Genomic DNA, 19,611 nt, shown 5'->3' with positions numbered 1-19,611 from the left:
ACAGGCCACCTACCCAGGCGGAAGAGGTGAATGAGGCTTTTTTTAAACAACTAACAAAATCATCCAAAGCGCAGGATTTGGTTGTTATAGGGGACTTCAACTATCCAGGCATCTGTTGGGGAACTAACACAGCGGGGCACAGACTGTACAATAAGTTCTTAGACTGCATTGGAGACAACTTTTTATTTCAGAAGGTTGAAAAAGTTACTAGGGAGGAAGCTATTCTAGATTTGATCTGAACAAATAGGGAGGAGCTGGTTGAGAATTTGGAAGTGGAAGGCTGCTTGGGTGAAAGTGATCATGACATCATAGAGTTCACAATGCTAAGGAAGGGTAGAAGGGAGAAAAGCAAAATAGAGACAATGGATTTCAGGAAGGCAGATTTTGGTGAGCTCAGAGAGCTGGTACGTAAGGTCCCATGGGAAGCAAGACTAAGGGGAAAAGCAACTGAAGAAAGCTGGCAGTTTTTCAAAGGGACAGTATTAAAGTCACAAAAGTAAGCTATTCTGCTGCGTAGGAAAGATAGAAAGTATGGCAAAAGACCACCTTGGCTTAACCAGGTGATCTTGCATGATCTAAAAATAAAAAGGAGTCTCATAAAACATGGAAACTAGGTCAAATTACAAAGGATGAATATAAGTGAATAATACAGGTATGCAGGGGCAACATTAGAGAGGCAAAGACACAGATGAGCTCACACTAGCTACAGACATAAAGGGCAACAAAAATACTTTCTATAAATATATTAGAAGCAAGAGCAAGACCAAGGATAGAATATGCCCATTGCTAAATGAGGAGGGAGAAACAGTAACCGTAAACTTGGAAATGGCAGGAGTCCCTAATGACTTGTTCGTTTCAGTCTTCACCGAGAAGTCTGTTGATGAAGGAATGCCTAATATAATGAATACTAATGTGAAAGGGGTAGGTTTAGAAGATAAAATTAAAAAAGAACAAGTTAAAAATCACTTAGAATAGTTAGATGTCTGCAAGTCACCAGAGCCTGTTGAAATGCATCCTAGAATACTCAAGAAGATAGAGGACACATCTGAGCCTTTAGCTTTCATCTTTTAAAAATCATGGAAGATGTGAGATTCCAGAAGACTGGAAAAAGACAAATGTAGTGCCCATCTATAAAAAGAGAAATAAGAACAGCCCAGGAAACTACAGACCAGTCAGTTTAACTTCTGTGCCAGGAAAGATAATGGAGCAAGTAATTAAGGAGTTTGTCTGCAAACACCTGGAAGATAATTGGATGATAGGTAACAGCCAGCATGGATTTGTAAAGAACAGCTCATGTCAAACTAATCTGATAGCTTACTTTGATAGGATAATGAGTCTTGTGGATAAGGAAGAAGCCGTGGACATGGTATACCTAGACTTTAGTAAGGCATTTGATACGGTCTTGTATGATCTTATCAATAAATTAGGCAAATTCAACTTAGATGGGGCTACTATAAGGTTGGTGTATAACTGGCTGGATAACCATTATTAGGGTTTGTCTACACTACAGTGCTAATTCGAACTAAGCTAATTCGAACTAACGGATCCAGACTAAAAAACTAGCGTTTTGCTAATTCGAACTAGCATGTCCACATTAAGTGGACCCTGAACCGGGGTTAAGGATGGCCGGAAAGCAGTGCCGGCAGGGCATCAGATGAGGACTTAGAGCATGGAGCTGCTGCCTCAGGCTAGCCGAGGGCTGTGCTTAAAGGGTCCCAACCCCCACCCCGGACAGACAGTTCTCAGGGGTTCCCCGCTTGCAAAGCAGTCCTGGCTTGGAGTGCCCTGAGTGCCCACACTGGGCACATCACAGCACTCGGCCATCAGACCGGCTGCACTTGCCGCAGGCTGCCATCTGGGGAGAGGGGGCAATTGGGGGCTGCAGGAGAGCTTCCACACCCTGAAGCCCGCAGAGCCACCCCAGTCCTCCCCATCGGGGGCTCGTACCCCATTCCTCCCTCACCTCCTTCCACTTACCCTTCCCTAGCCCCCCTTCCTGATGTACAAAATAAAGAAAACGTGTGCTCAAAAATAGAATCTCTCTTTATTGAACAAAACTGGGGGAGACTGGGAAAAGGAGGTGGGAGAGGGGAAGAGAGAGGGTGGGAGAGGGGAGGGCAACTAAAATGATCAGAGGTTTGGAACAGGTCCCATATGAAGAGAGGCTAAAGAGACTGGGAATTTTCAGTTTAGAAAAGAGGAGACTGAAGGGGGATAGGATAGAGGTCTATAAAAGCATGAGTGGGGTGGAGAGGGTGCATCAAGAAAAGTTCTTCATTAGTTCCCATAATAGAAGGACTAGAGGACACCAAAGGAAAGGAATGGGTAGCAGGCTTCAAACTAGTAACAGAAAGTTGTTCTTCACAAAGCAAAGAGTCAACCTGTGGAACTCCTTGCTGCAGGAGGCTGTGACGGCTAGAACTAGAACAGAGTTTAAAGAGAAGAGAGATAAAGTGATGGGTCCATGGAGTGGTATTAGCCAGGGAGTAGGAGTGGTGTCCCTGCCCGAAGTTTGTGGAAGGCTGGAGAGGGATGGCATGAGACAAATGGCTTGGTCACTGTCTTTGGTCCATCCCCTCCAGGGTCCCTAGGGTTGGCCGCTGTTGGCAGACAGGCTACTGGGCTAGATGGACCTTTGGTCTGACCCAGTACAGCCATTGTAAGCTCAGGGCTCAGGGTAGGGGGTCTCAGTGGACCACTTTGATTTTCATGCACACCTGCTCCTGGGTGGCCAGACTGGCAGCTCTCCTGCCCTAGACGGCCGCTTTCCTGTGCCTAGTGCGGAGGTCATGGACGAGGTCCATGATGTCCGCACTAGACCAGGTGGGTGCCCACCTCTTGCGTTCCCGGGCAAGCTCCCAGGAGCCGCCAGCCTGGTCCCGGGAAGAGGGGGAGGGCTGGGGGGCATCGGGTGGCTGGCTCGAGCCGTGCCAGGTGCAGGGTCTGCTGGCTGGGTGCTGGCAGGCTTGCACCTGGCACAGGCACCGTAGCCAGCCCGTGCCCCTTTAAGGGGTCCGGGGCTGGGAGGGGGGCAATAGAGTTTCCCTGGTGTTGGCCAGAGTGGCCACCAGGGAAAGCTGGGGAGGGCTAGCCTCCCACTAGTTCGAATTAAGGGGCTACTCAGCCCTTAATTCGAACTAGTAAGTTCGAACTAGGCTTAGTCCTCGTAGAATGAGGTTTTCCTAGTTCGAACTAAGTGCTCCGCTAGTTCGAATTAAGTTCGAACTAGCGGAGCGCTAGTGTAACGCCTATCAAAGTTAATTCAAACTAACGTCCATTAGTTCGAATTAACTTTGTAGTGTAGACATACCCTCAGAGAGTAGTTATTAATGGTTCACAATCCTGCTGGAAGGGCATAGCAATTGGGATTCTGCGGGGGTCTGTTTTTGGACCAGTTCTGTTCAATATCTTCATCAATGATTTCGATATTGGCTTACAGAGGATGATTATTAAGTTTGCAGATGATACCAAGCTGGGAGGGGTTGCAACTGCTTTGTTTTGAATTGTGACCCAATCCTCCAATCTGGACAAACTGGAGAAATGGTCTGACGTAAGTAGGATGAAGTTTAATAAGGACAAATCCAAAGTACTCTACTTAGGAAGGAACAATCTGTTTTACACCTACAGAATGGGAAGCGACTGTCTAGGAAGAAATACTGCAGAAAGTGATCTAGGGGTCACAGTGGATGAAAAGTTAAACATGAGTCAACAGTGTGACGCTGTTGCAAAAAAATCAAACATCATTCTGGGATGCATTAACAGCTGTGTTGTGAGCAAGACACAAGAAGTCGTTCTCGTTCTACTCTGCATTAATTAGGCCTCACCTGGAGTATTGTGTCCAGTTCTGGGCACCACATTTAAAGAAAGATGTGGAGAAATCGGAGAAGGTTCAGAGAAGAGCAACATGACTATGAAGGAAGACTGAAAGAGTTGGACTTCTTTAGTTTGGAAAGAAGATTGAGAAGGGATATGATAGCGGTTTTCCGGTATCTAAAGGATGTCACAAGGAGGAGGGAAGAAAAATTGTTCTCCTTGGCCTCCTGAGGATAGGACAAGAAGCAATGGGCTTAAACTGCAGCAAGGGAGGTTTAGGCTGGATATTAGGAAAAATTTCCTACCTTTGTTAAACACTGGAATAAATTGCTTATGGAGGTTGTGGAATCTCCATATCTGGAGATATTTAAGAGCCGGTTAGATAAATGTCTACCAGGGATGGTCTAGACCGGTGTTTTTCAACCTTTTTTTAATAAAGTACCCCTTTTTAAAATATATTTATCTATATCTAAAGTACATCCAGTACCTATAGTTTTTAGACCGTTTTTTTCCCCTACCATTGAAACACATTTCTTTAAACAACTTAATTGTAGCCGGATGGGCGATGAAATTTTTGGGTGTAAAAAGTTTTAAAATAATGAAGCGCTGTAAAACTTAAAACAAAAATTGAGTTTTTTCCAAATTTCAGTTGATGTACCCCTGAGGGTACTTGTACCACTGTTTGAGAAACACTGGTCTAGACGGTACTGGGTCCTGCTATGAGGTCAGGGCGACTGGACTTGATGACCTCTTGAGGTCCCTTCCAGTTCTTGTGTGTTATGATTTTATTAAAATTACAAAAATATTACCATTGAGAGATTTACAGATAGATGTAAGAGTGGCTTACCCCATGGACTGGAGTTCCTGGGAGTAAACTATCCTCAAAAAGGTTGGGAACCACTGAACTACATATTTACAATAGGCAGGGAAAGAAAAATGCTGCGTGAGACCTTATTAGAATTGAATGTAAGGATATTTACTTTTTGTATATTTTGACCTATAATTTCAACAATTTGTGGTTTTTATAGTGATAAAACTTTAATTTTGGGGGGGGTCTTAGTCTTCTGTCTTTAAGTAATTAACCTCCCTATACTTTCTCACAATAGTGGAGAATTTTAATTGATTAACCTGGGGCGGGGGGGACTTCAGTTAATCATGGATATTATCCATCAAAATTGCATACAAAAATTGAATTATCAAGCCTCATTATACCATATGACAAAGTTATACCATGAGTGGCCCTGTATTGTATTAAACCCACTGATATATCTTGTAGCATGTTAGCTAAGATAAATACTTGAGGCATTTTAAATGCACTGTTGTTTGTTTCTCTTAAACTGGAAATATGCAAACTGTAACTATGCAGGATTAGTTTTAGATCAACACTTACTGCTGTGAAAAGTGTTCTTTGTGAATTTAGCAATTGAGGAAATTGACATTCTCTTCAGATATTGTGTAATCCTGTTTATTTCTTCTGGCAGTAGGTTTTGCTTTTCGTATTGTGATTGTTAAAGTGACTAATGCTGAAATGACTAATGTGGACTTACATAAATAAGCAGGTGAAGTAGAGTGCAATAACATATTGGTTCCAATATACCTTTTTTAGAGAGAGAGGTTCTCTGTGGTAAAAATCGTTTGATTGTGCACCTTCTTGAAATATAGATAGTGGATGTTGACCAAGCTCTTTTATATTTTTTACATTGCATATCCTTTATATTTCTCAACTGCTGTGTGAGGAGAATATTGCATTTCGCACCTGCACATTTGTACTTCGTAGATTTATAACTGTTTGTCACAGCTTATAAAACCTTTGTGCAGATGAAGTCTGAATGCCAATACAGTGCCAGTAATTTTTCCATTATCCCAGTGGGCCAATATGCTTCGTGATACTTTACCCTCAGCTTCCTTGTTAAATACAAAGTACTGGTTTTTATATTGTATCTGCATAGCAAAGCAAAAAAGTAATGAAATGCCATTTCTGCTTATTCTACTGTATATCTATTTCAACATTGCCTGGTGGGCCAGTGAACCAACTCACCCCTCCTACGCCCAGAATAAATTGATTCAACTGGAGGCTTTTCCTCAGTCTTTTCTGAATTTTTTTCAAAAACATGTCTTCATTCCGTTTTCTTCATTTGCAGTGGTAATATAGAACATTAGAAATTCTGTGAAATCCAAAGCCTGTCTGTTCGATGCAACTTGAGTAAAACACATGCAACTCTTAGGTATTATCCAGCATAAATGGCCTAAGATGTATGTGTGCATGGATTTTCTATTACAGTCAGTGTGTATCTTTGGGAGAAACCTTGAAATGTGTACTTAAGACTTTGACTCAAGCACACAGTATGGGTTTTCAAACTAGGTTACTATGTGTGATTTTTGGGGAGCATGTTTTCAGTCCAGTAGAGCTTGATGCTCCCAAAGCAATATGATAGCCACACATATTTAACTCTTTTGTGAAATTACAATATAATCAACCGTTTGTAGTTGTAGATCTCTTTGCAATAAGTCAGTGAAAATAGTCAAACAGCTTTCCACAGTCTGACCGCATATAAAGCGTGGCAGAGTACCTTTTTTGTTATACGGGAGGTCAAAGCAGTCATTTGCAGTGTTTTACAATACTTGACTGCTTAAGGACCATCCAGTTTAATCCAATCTAAAGCAGGTCAGTACTTGATAAATTTTGTTTTGCTTACAAGGACACTGATTTCCACAGTTCATTGACAATAAATCTATGCAGCCTAGGAGATGAAGGGATTCCATGTGTTGAATGTTATTTACTTTGGAATTCAGAGAAAAATGCGTGAGATGGAAAATGTCATGTAAATGCAATATAGAGTGGGGGTCTTTTTCAACACAGAAACCAGGAATTCAAACGTCTGATTCTCAGTCACATAATTTACTTTTTCCTTGTGTGTTCCAGGACAGAAATGGCTTTTGTTATCCTTTTCCCCCTCCCCCACCAAACTTGATGCTCCCATTCCCCATCCCCCTCTGAACTTGATGTTCCCATTCCAACAAAATGCTGAGGGGTGGAGTGATGGGATGAATGCAGTATTTAATCTTAAAGCGACAAGGAGTGCTGTAGCACCTTATAGACTAACAGATGTATTGGAGCATAAGCTTTCGTGGGCAAAGACCCACTTCATCAGATGCATGCTCCAAAACATCGGTTAGTCTATAAGGTGCTACATGACTCCTTGTCGCTTTTGCAGATCCAGACTAACATGGCTACCCCTCTGATACTTGACTTCATCTTAAAGGATATTTTTGTGGAAAGTCAAGAGTGTCTGGACTGGTAGCTGGTTAAAAGACAGGAAACTAAGGGTAGGAATAAATGGTAAGTTTTCTGAGTGGAGAGAGGTAACTTGTGGTAACCCCCAAGGGTCTGTCCTTCAACTTATCCTATTCAGCTTATTTATAAATGATCTAGAGTAAAGAGTGAGGTGGCAAAATTTGCAGATGATACTAAATTGCTTAAGATAATTAAGACCAAAGCAGACTTTGAAGAGCTTCAAAAAGTTCTCACCAAACTAACAGAGGGGTAGCCGTGTTAGTCTGAATCTGCAAAAGCGGCGAGGAGTCCTGTGGCACCTTATAGACTAACTGAAGTGTAGGAGCATAAGCTTTCGTAGGCGAAGACTCACTTCGTCAGATGCCACAGGACTCCTCGCTGCTTTCACCAAACTAAGTGACTGGGCAACAAAATGGCAAATAAAATTTTAATGTTGTGAAATGCACAGTAATGCAAATTGGAAAAAATAATCCCAACTATGCATACAATATGATGGGGACTAATTTAGCTACAACTATTCAAGATAGAGAACTTGGAGTCATTGTGGACAGTTCTTTGAAAACATCCACTCATTGTGCAGTGGCAGTCAAAAAAGCAAACAATGTTAGGAGTAATTTAAAAAGGGATAGAGAATAAGACAGAAAATATCTTATTGCTTCTATATAAAACCATGGTATGCCCACAACTTGAATACCGTGTACAGATATGGTCACTTCATCTCAAAAAGATATATTGTCATTGGAAAAGGTTCAGAAAAGGACAACAAAAATGATTAAAGGTTTGGAACCGGTCCCATACGTAGAGAGATTTAAAAGATTTTGATTTTTCATCTTAGGAAAGAAGAGATGCCAGGAAGGGGGAATATGATAGAGGTCTATAAAATCATGACTGAGGTAGAAAAAGTGAATAAGGAAAAGTTATTTACTTGTTCCCATGTCTTAAGAATTAGGGATCATGAAATGCAATTAATAGGCAGCAGGTTTAAAACAAACAAAAGGAAGTGTTTCTTCATGCAATGCACAGTCAACCTGTGGAACTCCTTGCTAGAGGATGTTGTGAAGACTAGGACTTTGACAGGGTTCAAAGAAGAACTAGAAATATTCATGAAGGTAAGGTTCATCAGTGGCTGTTAGCCAGGATGGGTAGGAATGGTGTCCCTAGCCTCTATTTGTCTAGAAATGGATGGCAGGAGTGGGATCATGTGATCACCCTCTGGGGCATCTGGCATTGGCCACTGTTGGCAGACAGGGTACTGGGCTAGATGGGTCTTTGGTTTGACCCAGTATGGTCGTTCTTATGTAAATAGGGACATAAATTCCCATTTAATTAGTTAATTGGTTATTAAGTTTAGCCAATTAACTGATGAAACAAGGGTGGGCAGTTGGGGCTGCTCCAGCCTGGCTGCTTCTGGTTCCTCGCCTGCATGGGTTTGGCTCAGCCAACAGCCCCGTGTGAGGTTGGGAGAGCCGGCAGCCCCACAGGGCTTCTCCTTCTGGCCCTGGGAGGGGCTGCCAACTCCCAGCCCATGTGGACCGTTGGGGTTGAAGTAGCTCTCTGCCCATTGTGGGCCACGGGTGGGGAGCTGCTCTCCTGGAACTGGTTAACCATTACCCGGTAAGCATCGCTCCCCCTTCAAGGGTGGCGCTTACTGAGTAACCAGTTAACAGGTCACTCGTTAACATCACTAGTCTGAAATCAGAGAATTATAATGATTCATCTTCTGAAACATAACTAAACTGATGCAAGAGTTCTGTTCTTCTTTTAAAAATAAACTCTGTTTTCCAGTTCCTGCATAGTTTGCAAATTCTGATATTTTAAAACTACTCCTTGGAAGGAGGGCATGTTGCTTACTGTGTACATTAACACGTTATTGCTGCAGGACTTAGACTGAGATATCTCTGAAATCTTTATGGAGCCCTGAGCAGGATCACTTTGGAAAGATCCTCATTTCAGGTTCTGCATCTTCTCTGCCATCTTTCTGGCTTACCTAAATCACTTCAAAACCACTTTGGTTAGCTGTGTATAGGGATTTCTGTGGAACAAAAGTGATGCTTTTCTTCCAATTTCTCCAGGTTCGAATGTGCTGACAGTGCATCATCGTCAGCTGCTTCTCGGTTAGGGATGGTTAGTTAACAAAATCTCATTATTTTGGTAATCCAGTCCTGCTCTTTTCTGCTGCCTTCCAGTCGCTCTGTCACACGTAGCTCAAAGCCAGTTGCAAACTCAAACATCTGACACAGCCCAGGCGGATCTATCCTGATATCTTGGGTTCCTCCTTCCTTGCTGCTGCTGTCCCACCCAACATCATTGTGTTCCATTTTGTTGATACTGTAGAATTTTACAAGTCTACAAAAAAACTCTCAATACCATAGGGTTAGATCATGGCACCACTTCTGTGTGTAAATGATCATCAAGGTCATGGGAAGAAAGCTCACTCTATGATCTCGATTGCATTTTGGGACTTTACTCTGGCTTTTCTTTGTTGGACTGTCCATACTTGGATCACATCATGGGATAAATTCTTCCATTGCTACAAAGAAAATGTAAAACCCACCTCCAAAAATTGTACCTGGCGATAAGAAAATACGGGTTTTTTGAAAATGGCATGGGTAGCTTTCTATTAGCATGTCATCTTGACAAGTAGTGCCTTTCTAGGTGTGAGTGGTATCTCCTGAGTATTTTGGATATTTGCTCTATTCATCCACTCTCTGTAGTTGCATCTATTGTAAAACTTTAAGGTACTTTGAGACAGAAATCATAGGTATGCAGAAATAAAACCTATTACAGTAAAACTCCATTAGTCCGGCATCCAATGCTTTGGGACTCCTGATGGTCCGGCACCATCAGGAACCCGGAAGTGCTGGGGCAGCCGGACAGGCTTCCCCCATTCAGCTGCTGCTGAAATTGACCAGCAGCTAAATCGGGAAGCCGGGAGGAGAGCAGCTGGGGTGCTGCCGGGTTGGTCTCATAGCGCTGCCCCTCGGGGCTGCGGGACCAACCCGGCAGCACCCCAGCTGCTCTTGGGGACGCCTGGGGCAGAGCAGCTGGAGTGCTGCCAGGTTGGTCCCGCAGCGCCAAAGGACGGCGCTATGGGACCAACCCGGCAGCACCCCAGCTGCTTTGCCCCAGGCGTCCGGATTCAGCAGCTTCTGAAACTGACCAGCAGCGTCAGTTTCACCAGCAGGCTGAATCCTGACGCCTGGGGCAGAGCAGCTGGGGTGCTGCAAGGTTGGTCTCGTAGCGCCGCCCCTTGGCGCTGCGAGACCAACCCGGCAGGACCCCAGCTGCTCTGCCCCAGGGGTCCCCGATTCAGCCGCTGCTGAAACAGATCAGCGGCTGATTCCAGGAAGGCAGCTGCTCTGCCCGGGGCTTCCTGGAATCAGCCACTGATCTGTTTCAGCAGCGGCTGAATCGGGGACCCCTGGGGCAGAGCAGCTGGGGTCCTGCCGGGTTGGTCTCGCAGCGCCATCCTTTGGCGCTGCGGGACCAACCCGGCAGCACTCCAGCTGCTCTGCCTCAGGCGTCCCCAAGAGCAGCTGGGGTGCTGCCGGGTTGGTCCCACAGCCCCGAGGGGCAGCGCTACGGGACCAACCGGGCAGTATCCCAGATGCTCTGTCCCAGGCGTCCCCAAGAGCAGCTGGAGTGCTGCTGGGTTGGTGCTGTGGCGCCACCCCTCGGCGCTGCGGGACCAACCCGGCAGCACCCCAACTGCTCTATTGCAGGCATCCCCGATTCAGCTGCTGCTGAAACTGACCAACAGCAGCTGAATCAGGGATTCCTGGGGCAGAGCCGGACTATCCTAAGTGGGGGGCTATGAGGGGTCTGGGGTGGCATCCCCTCCCACCCCACTCCAGACCTCTCATAGCCCCCCCTTCTGATAGTCCGGCATATCTGATAATCCGGCACCCCCTGGGTCCTAAAGGTGCAGGATTATCAGAAGTTTACTGTACAAGGAACTGCTGGTGCTCTTCCTTTCCTGCTAATGTTGCCAACTGTAACACAGCAAAAGGACAAGATGAGGGCATTGAAGCAGCAGGGAAGCTGTTCTGGGAAGAGCTGAACTTAGTTGTGACCTCATGACTTCCAGGGCTGGCTCTAGGTTTTTTTGCTGCCCCAAGCAAAAAAAAATTTGGCCACCCCTCCCGCTGCCTCACAAAAAACAAACAAACAAACAAACAAAAACACGGGGGAGGGGGGGCAGAAGGAGGAAGGGAGACCAAAGTTGTTGAGCAAAAAAAAAAAAAAAAGGACTCCAAGACTTAAGCCCAAAAAACAATTAAAATAAAAAATTAAACCGCATTAAAACAGCATGTCCCCTTTAAGCCTTTAAGAGTGGGTGCATGGATAGGAACAGGGGAGCTTCCCCTAGGTCTTTTGGCCAGCAGTCATTTTGTAGAACCAGCTAAGCATGGGGGCTGGGAGTGTTGGGGGCTGGGAGGGAGGCCGGGCGCTAAGTGTTTGTAGGGTTGCCAGGTGCTCGGCGCCCGGCATTTTTGCCTCCTGGCCTGGGAAAAAAATCAGAAAATACCAGATATCTCACGTGTCTGGTATTCTCTGAATTTTTTTACTGGACAGGAGGTGAAAATACTGGACACTTGGCAACCCTAGGCAGGAAGGGGGCGTCCTACCTGGGATTTACATATGATGTAGGCGGAGGCGTGGCTGATGTCCGGGTCCAGGCTGCGGGTCTGGTGGAGTGGAGCCTCCGCTTAGAGTGGAGAGGCTCTTGGAGGAGGTAGCGGCCGCCGGAGAGGAGCAGGACTCAGGAGATGGGGCTGGCCAGCAGACTCCGGGGCCGGGCACACATGGTGCCAGTGCTGGCTGCGGATAGGGTTGCCAGGTGTCTGGTTTTCTATCAGAAAGTCCGGTATTTGCGCCCTCTGTCTGGTAGAAAAATCCAGAAAATACCAGACACATGCAATGTCTGGTATTTTCTAAATTTCTGGAGGGGCACCGGACGGAAGCCGGGTGGGGGAGCAACTGGGAGATGGGGCTGCGATTGGTGCTGGGAGCCCTGTGGTCATGTGCAGGGGCAGGGCGGGGTGGGGCACTGGCTGGGACTCCCAGCCTCTCCCCCTGCCCAGCTTCTACTAGCAGCTAGAGGGAGCGCGGCCTGTTGGACTCTGGCTGCGGCCAGTGGCTGCACTTCAACCCCGCCCCCCCAGCTCTGCTTCCCGCCCCCTTCCTCCGGTCCCCCCCCCTTCCTATCCAGCCCCCCTCCCAGGCTCCTGATGCCCCCCCCCCCCCTTCCTCCCAGCCAGACCCGCAGCCCCCGCCAGCCCCGCCTCCTGCCCCCTTTCTCCCGGTTGGTCCCTCCCCTGCCACCCACGATCAAGTGTCTGATATTTTGTGGGGGTCTACCTGGTAACCTTAGCTGTGCAGCCGTGGCATCTCCCATGGCCCTTTAAAATCAGTGGGGCGGGGTTAGGCATTGCCATGGGCAGCGCTGGCTGCTTAGCAACTGCTGGGGAGGAGCAGGAAAGGAGACAGGGTGGCCAGCAGGCTCCAGGTGCGCATTGGTGCCAGCTGGCTGCGCAACCATGGCATTTCCCAGGCCACGGCCCTTTAAAATCAGCAGGGTGGGGCTAGGCATTGCGGGGTGGGGGGGCAGCGCCAGCTGCTTACCTGAATCCTGCCTCTTGCAAAGTGCCGCCACAAGCACCTGCCTGATTTGCTGGTGCCTAGAGCCGTCCCTGGTGACATCACTGCGTCTTCCTGACTCTTCAGGGAGCCGGATAGTAAGGTGAGAGGGTAGTAGAATGCTTACTTCCAAGTTGCATGCTCAATCTCTTGGGATGGATATTACAATTTGGGGGAGTTGTATTTCTGTTGGAAGGGCCACTCTTTCCTAGACCATGTGTTTTGCATCTGCATAACCACCTGGCTATTTTATGGAATGTCATGGGAGCCATGTTGCATTCTCTCCAAAGGCACCTCCGCATAATGTAACAAAAAACTAACATTTGCCTCTGACAAAGTGGGCACTAGCCCATGAAAGTTTATGCCTGGATAAATTAAGGTGCTACGTGAGTCCTCCCAGCATTTGCTCTGTCATTGCAATCTTGGAAAGGACTTAAAAAGGAGAAAGTACTGAGTTTGAAATAGATCCTGCAATGGATAATAGCCAGTGTAGTAAAATGAGGGCATGGATGATCTCAACCAGGTCAAGGCCTGGTTTCCCTTTGATTTGGCATTTAGAATATATTAATTTTAAGAAGTCTGGCTTAAACTGAAGGATAATATGTTTGTGCAAATGTAATGGGGAATTTATTCAAGGAGTTTTTAGTTAAAATAAGATAGTGACCTTGCCATATTAGAAAGGTATTCGAGGCTATCTGCTATGTAAAGTGTGGGTTTGAGTCACTAGTAAATCCCTTGGACAGTCTAACTTTATCCATCTGGCTTTTTAAGGAAATATTCTTGTCCATGAATTAGCATTCATTTTTTATTAATGCTGGCACCATTTTTTTTTTTTTTTTTTTTTGCTTCCCATCTGTCCTTATTTCTGCTTCTGTTGACTATGAAAAGTGTGGGGTTTTTTTTTGTTAATTTGCAGTGCCCATAAATGAATGTAAATTAACTTTCTACAAGAGGTGTTATGTAAAAGGTGTGCATTTTCTACTTAAAAGATAAGATTGTTTGTTTGTAAGTTTTACGTAATTCTGAGGAATTGTATATTGTCCCTCAGATTATTGTTTAGAAATGTATAATACTTTGAGTTCTGAAAGTGCTTTAATAATAGTTAACCAATCTCTAATAAGGGGTTATGGCACCAACAAGCTTAAGTGGTTTACTCCAGGTCTCAGAACAAGATCATTGAGAGGGGGATACGAATGTACATTCCTGACTGGTAGCCTCTTCTAACCAAATTTTCCCACACTTTCCCCTCCCAGACCTAGACGGCCATACATTGGCCTGGTTTTCAGAGGTTCTGCCCATCTGTAGCTTCCACCAAAATTAAGGAAGCTCTGAGGATGCAAAAGACTTATTTGGAAAATGAGGTCAGTGTAGGAATACAGTCAGTGTAGGAATAAAGTCAGTCACATTTGGATTTTCATTAAAAACTGTTAATTCAGAAGGGTAACAAGCAGTGAATAGAGCAGAAGGAATAAAATCCAAGTGCTTGCCTATAAACAGCTTCATCCTTTGTAAAGTACTCCAGATCATCAGTTCTCTCCGTGCAAAATATTGCTGTTCCCTTACACCCAACATCCCTTTGCTGCTTACATAACAAAAATAAATAGCACTAAAGCTGACATGGCAAATAATAGCTTGTAACTTTATTAGAAAAAATGTTTTTTTTTAAGAGTATTCCAATCCATCACATTTAGCCCAGTTCCTCTGTTGAAAGAAAAAGCGATGCAACAGAGTTTTGATAACATTTTGGGCTATGGTTAATGACCACAGATGACATTGACTTCATAAAGTAATGGGAAATGATGTCTAGGATATGAATGGTCTTAAATTAAGGGAGCATAACTGATTGAGTGGGAGTACACGGGTAATAATGATTGCAAATGGGTACCAGTCACTGTCGATGAATGAATTAGTGCACAGAGGATGCTGAGTAGTAGTAAATATGAATAACTTAAGGAGATACCAACTATTTCTGTATGATGAAATATGCCTACCATAGTGAATGTGTGAATCTGATTTTTTGTTAAGTGGTTATTTTCTGGATTTTTGTTGTTACAATGAAACCTTCTCAAGACTGGTGCTGAGACAAATATGTATCTTAATCAGTAAGAAGACAATAATATTTAGCCCTTAAACAGAACTCTTCATCCAGAGCTCTCAGAATTTATGAAGGGGGATAAGCATCATTATTCCCATTGTACAAGTAAACAAACAGGCAAAAGTTCATAGAGGAACAGAACTTGCTGAGGGCCAACATACGGTCCAGTAGACCATGTTATCTCCCTGCTGAAATGTGTGTGTGTGTGTGTGGGGGGGGGGGGGGGGGGGGGGCGGGTTGCCATAAGAGAGAGCTTTTCAGAAAGCAACTGGATATTACTGAGATTAACAAACTATTTTAGACTCAAGTATTCTGTTTCAGTTGCCTCAGAGGGATAACCTCGTTTGTTTGTAACTTTAAAAACGAGTAGTCCTGTGGCACCTTAGACTAACAAATATATAGTATCATGAGCTTCCCTGGGCAGAATCCACTTGCTCTCTCTGCTCATCTGAGGAAGTGGGGTGTGCTCACAAAAGTTCATGGTACTCAATATATATTTTTGTTAGTCTTTAAGGTGCCACAAGACTACTTATTGTTTCCATTCTATTTAGTTCCTCCTGAGGCAGTGCTGATTTATCCTCTGTTGCTTTAGAATGATAGATAAACAAAATATTTGTTGTGACGTGGGCAACAGCCTTGTTACGGGGAGCAGTTGTCGGCTTCACCTGAGTTCCAAGTCTAGTCAGACCCCAAGTCTATTACTTGTAATCCTAGTTGAAGCAGGGAGTGTGGCAGCTTTCCATCCTTATGAAAAGGAATATAACCTTTCTCCCAATCGCCTCACTTCACACCCTTTGGAAGAAGCCACATACTGAAACATGCTTTTTCTCAATTAATTTTTTTTTATTTTTTAGAAAGTTTCCCCTTCTTGAGTAGATGAAACTTGAACAGATTTAATTTCTCACCTGAAAAGAGCCAATGGATATTTAAGACCGTGCTCTACCTGTTGTAGTTACCAGCAGTATTCTTAGGCCATGTCTTCACTCTGGGGAAGATCAAAACTTCTGTGATCATTCTTCCAGAGTTTGATTTAGTGGGTCTAGTTAAGACATGCTAAATTGAACTCAGAGTGTTCCTCCGATGACCAGTACTCCTGCTCCTATTAAGAGTACGGAAAGCCAAAGAGAGCGTTTGCTCCCCTTGACCTTCCACTGTTGGGATGGTGGGGAAATTGTATATTCAGTGTAGCTGGAGTTGCGTATCTTGATTTGACATTCCCCTTTAATGTAGACCTGGCCTTGGATTTTTAACTTCTAGCCTTTATATCTTGTCTTCAGGGGTCTTTTCTCCCTCTTCCAAACTGTGGAGCTAGCAGTCAAACATTTTCTCAAGGGAACACGGGTAAGAGGTGTGTGTGTGTGTGTGTGTGTCCTCTCCAAAAATGAATTTAAGATGACATGAGAATTCCAGACAGGAATTTTGCAAGAGGCTATCAAGTTGTGATAAACAAATAAGCTTTATTTTAAAAAATCCTAATGTTATTTAAAATTATGTCCCACTTATTATTATTTTCAAGTTAAGCATAGGACACAAGTTTGAAACTACTCATCATGTATGATTATTTTAAATGATGGGATGTATTGGGGAGGAGTCAGTGTAGGGGGGAACAACTTAATGTCCAGAATTATGAAAAAACATACTTCTACGGTTAATGCAGATTATCTAAATAGAATATTACTTCGAGTTGTTTCATCTTGTTTTTGAGTTATTTTAGATGATAGGTAAACTTTTCAAGAGTATCTAAGTAAGTTAGGGTTTTAAGCCCTATTTTTTTTAATGAAATTTAGACCCTTGGTACCTTGTCACATTGAAATTCACTGAGGCTTAGGCTGCTAAGAACTGAACTCACAATTAAAAATTGGATGCCAGCTTCAAAATTTCTTAGGCAACTTTGAAAACATTTCTTGAGGACCTATCTTCTCAATGTGAGCCTTTCCTCCCATATTTTTTCATAAGTGTGCATATGAAAATTTGTGTATCTGGGTTAGTGTGCAGAATACCTGAGGTTTGTACACAGGTCAGGTTTGGACATGGAAAGGCGCGGTATGCATGCTACTCTCCCACTTGCACTCGTGTTGGGCTCTGTGCATAAGGGAAGCTTGCTCTGTCTTAGTAACTGTGGGTTAAAGACTTCTCAGATTTCTAAAAAGAGTAAAGTTAAGCAAAGGAAACCCACGTGAACTGTCCCCATTCCACCAGACTGTTGTCTGTGATTTCTACCCTCTACCAAAGAGGCGACGTTTGATGTGCCAGGTTCTAGATTAATGTAAAAATTAGTTTTTCAGTGTTTTCTCAGAACAGCAGAGTTCCTTTTGTGGCTGACCCTTATTTTTCATTTTACTTTCTCTTCAATGTTCAGTTGAAGTTATTAGGCAATAAATGAGGGAGTCTTGCAAAGGATTAGACTAGTCAATTACATATAACTGAAACAGCAGCATATGTGCGGAGGGCTTTTTCTTTTATACCTTTAGCTTGCTCTGTTTCTAGATGTTGCAGCTTATCCATCGTTCACCATAACAGTATTGAATTTTGAGTTTCATACTGGTTATCTTTGTTCGAATATTGTAAAGAAATTCAGCTGCTTCTGGTAAAGGATTGGGAGTCCAGTTCGTTAAATGCTGAGATTTGGTCTATTTGTGTGCTGCTACCTGAATAAGCCTAAAGCATTCTGTTTGGCAAGCCACGCAGTGGTCAAAGGAGCTGTAATATTAGAGAAACTCATGTTTCATTTATCTACACTCTCCTCATGCAGGCTATTATGTGAAGAATGGGCTTTTGTTTTGGGGGTTTTCTGCTCCTGTGAGAAGCACAGAGAATGCCTTACATTTGAACATATTTGTTTTTGCTATACAGTGCTTGTTCTAACTGTAATGTTTGGATTTTTTTTTTACATTCTGTCATAAAGGCCACAGCGTGCTGGAACAATTTTTTATCGGGGTGCTGATGACCATGACCAAATATTTGACATTTGTTGTTACTGCTTCAAACTGAGGGGTATAGTAGCACCTCTAGTTCTAGCACCACCAGTCACAGTAGTTCTTTAGTAATTATTTTGCATAGTCATATCCTGGGACTAATGTTTTTTAGTCAGCGGGAGCCATCCTGCAAATCCCATCTCTTCCTCCTTGTTGAAAGAATCTGCAACACCCATGATGGCTATTGTCAGAGATACTGAGTGAAGTGAGCAGCTGATCCTTTCTGGTCTTTGTGAGTACAACCCAGTCTCAGGTTTCAGGCTGCTACCCGGCTGAGGATGGACTCACATGATTCTCCTACTTTAGGGGCTTGTCTACATTTACCAGGACATCAGCTCTGTGAGGATCGATCCCCCAGGAGTAGATTTAGCAGGTCTAATGAAGACCTACCTAATCACCCGCTGATTACACACTCATCACCTCCGGTACTCTACTGGATTGAGAAGCATACGGGGAGTTGACGGGAGCATTTCTCTCGTCGACCCTCTGCAGTGGAGACGCAGCAGTAACTTGATGTAAGGTACGCAGTTATGTACCTTAGTTCAATGTTGCTCACCGTATAGGGCCAGCCTTAGACCTGTTGTCACTTGTTTATCATCCAGGTGAGATTGAGAATCAGACTCTTCCATTCTGCTCCCTTTTGGATCAATGACCGTGTTAATCAGGGGCCCAATTACTTCCTCAAAGTAAAGCATTTAAAGAAAAAGCAGTTAAGAGAAAATATATCTTAAAACACAGTAAAACTGTCTACATGCTTGTCTGTCTCTCCCTTTGCGTTATCATTCATGGATCTGAAAGAAGATCCCACACTTGACTCCTTCCACAGAGTCTTTCTATTTGTTGCGCTGTTCTCTGGACAACTTCTGATAATCAACCCCATCCCTGCTTCTCTTGAGAAGAAGGGATTTTTACCTGTTCTTTTGCTCTCTCCGGGACCTGATTTTTCTCTCTCTCCTCCCCCCCCCCCCAAGATAAAACTTACAATTTGTTAGCCAACAGCTTTCCCCCGTTTTTTTCTTTCAAGTGCAAGTCTGAGCCTGCTTGTACAGTTTTGTTGTGTTGCTGCCCTTTCCTGTTTGCTCTTCCTGTAGCTCCAAATTATTATGGATCAGCACTTTCCTACAGGACTCTCTAATACCTAATACCAACACAGTTACTTCACTCACAGGACACTTACATTATTTCTACCATTATGGCATATTGGTGTGCTTTGATTAATCCATAGCAGCAGCTCTCATCTGTTATGGCTTCAATGGACAGCACTTGGAGATCTATACAGCACATAGTTGATTCTCTGCCTTCAGCTGTTGGGTATCCCTGGTGATACCCCTGGTTAGATAAACAGTCCTGTTATCTGAGGGAGGAGCCTGAGAGTCACTGTAGGATTACTATATTACTTGGGTATTTTTGTTTTGTTTTTTGTTCTGTCACTCACTCAGCCGCTCAACCTGTGTAGCCTTGAATTTTCTTCATTTTATAAAGCAAGCTGGACGACTAAGAATCTGGAGGTATCAAGGTTGAGTAACTTCACTGGTGAAACTTGCAGAGCTCAGGATTTTCATGTTCCCCGGTTAACAAAGTTGCCATAAGCTCCTTATCAGGGACTAAGCAGCATGATGACTTTAGAAGTTTCACCTTCCCATGCCCCAAACTGTTAAGCTTCTTGACCTTACAATCCCCTGATCGTTCGGCCCCTGACGAATTCTTGTATTGAGATGACCGCACTGTTATGGTGCAGGTAGAGAAAGCTGCTCAGCTCAGCCATGACGTAAGCATTTGAAAAGCAAATGAAT

General features: G+C 44.0%; 1 protein-coding gene across 1 annotated transcript in view; it reads left to right on the top strand.

Moving 5' to 3' along the window:
* CNTN3 (contactin 3) overlaps positions 1-19,611 on the top strand; it is a 274,591-nt gene that overhangs the window by 17,094 nt on the left and 237,886 nt on the right. The gene's annotated exons all lie outside the window — the stretch shown is intronic.

This window comes from Pelodiscus sinensis, chromosome 11 (genome assembly GCF_049634645.1).
Source record: "Pelodiscus sinensis isolate JC-2024 chromosome 11, ASM4963464v1, whole genome shotgun sequence".
NCBI lineage: Eukaryota > Metazoa > Chordata > Testudines > Trionychidae > Pelodiscus > Pelodiscus sinensis.
This window is presented reverse-complemented; position numbering and strand designations above follow the sequence as displayed.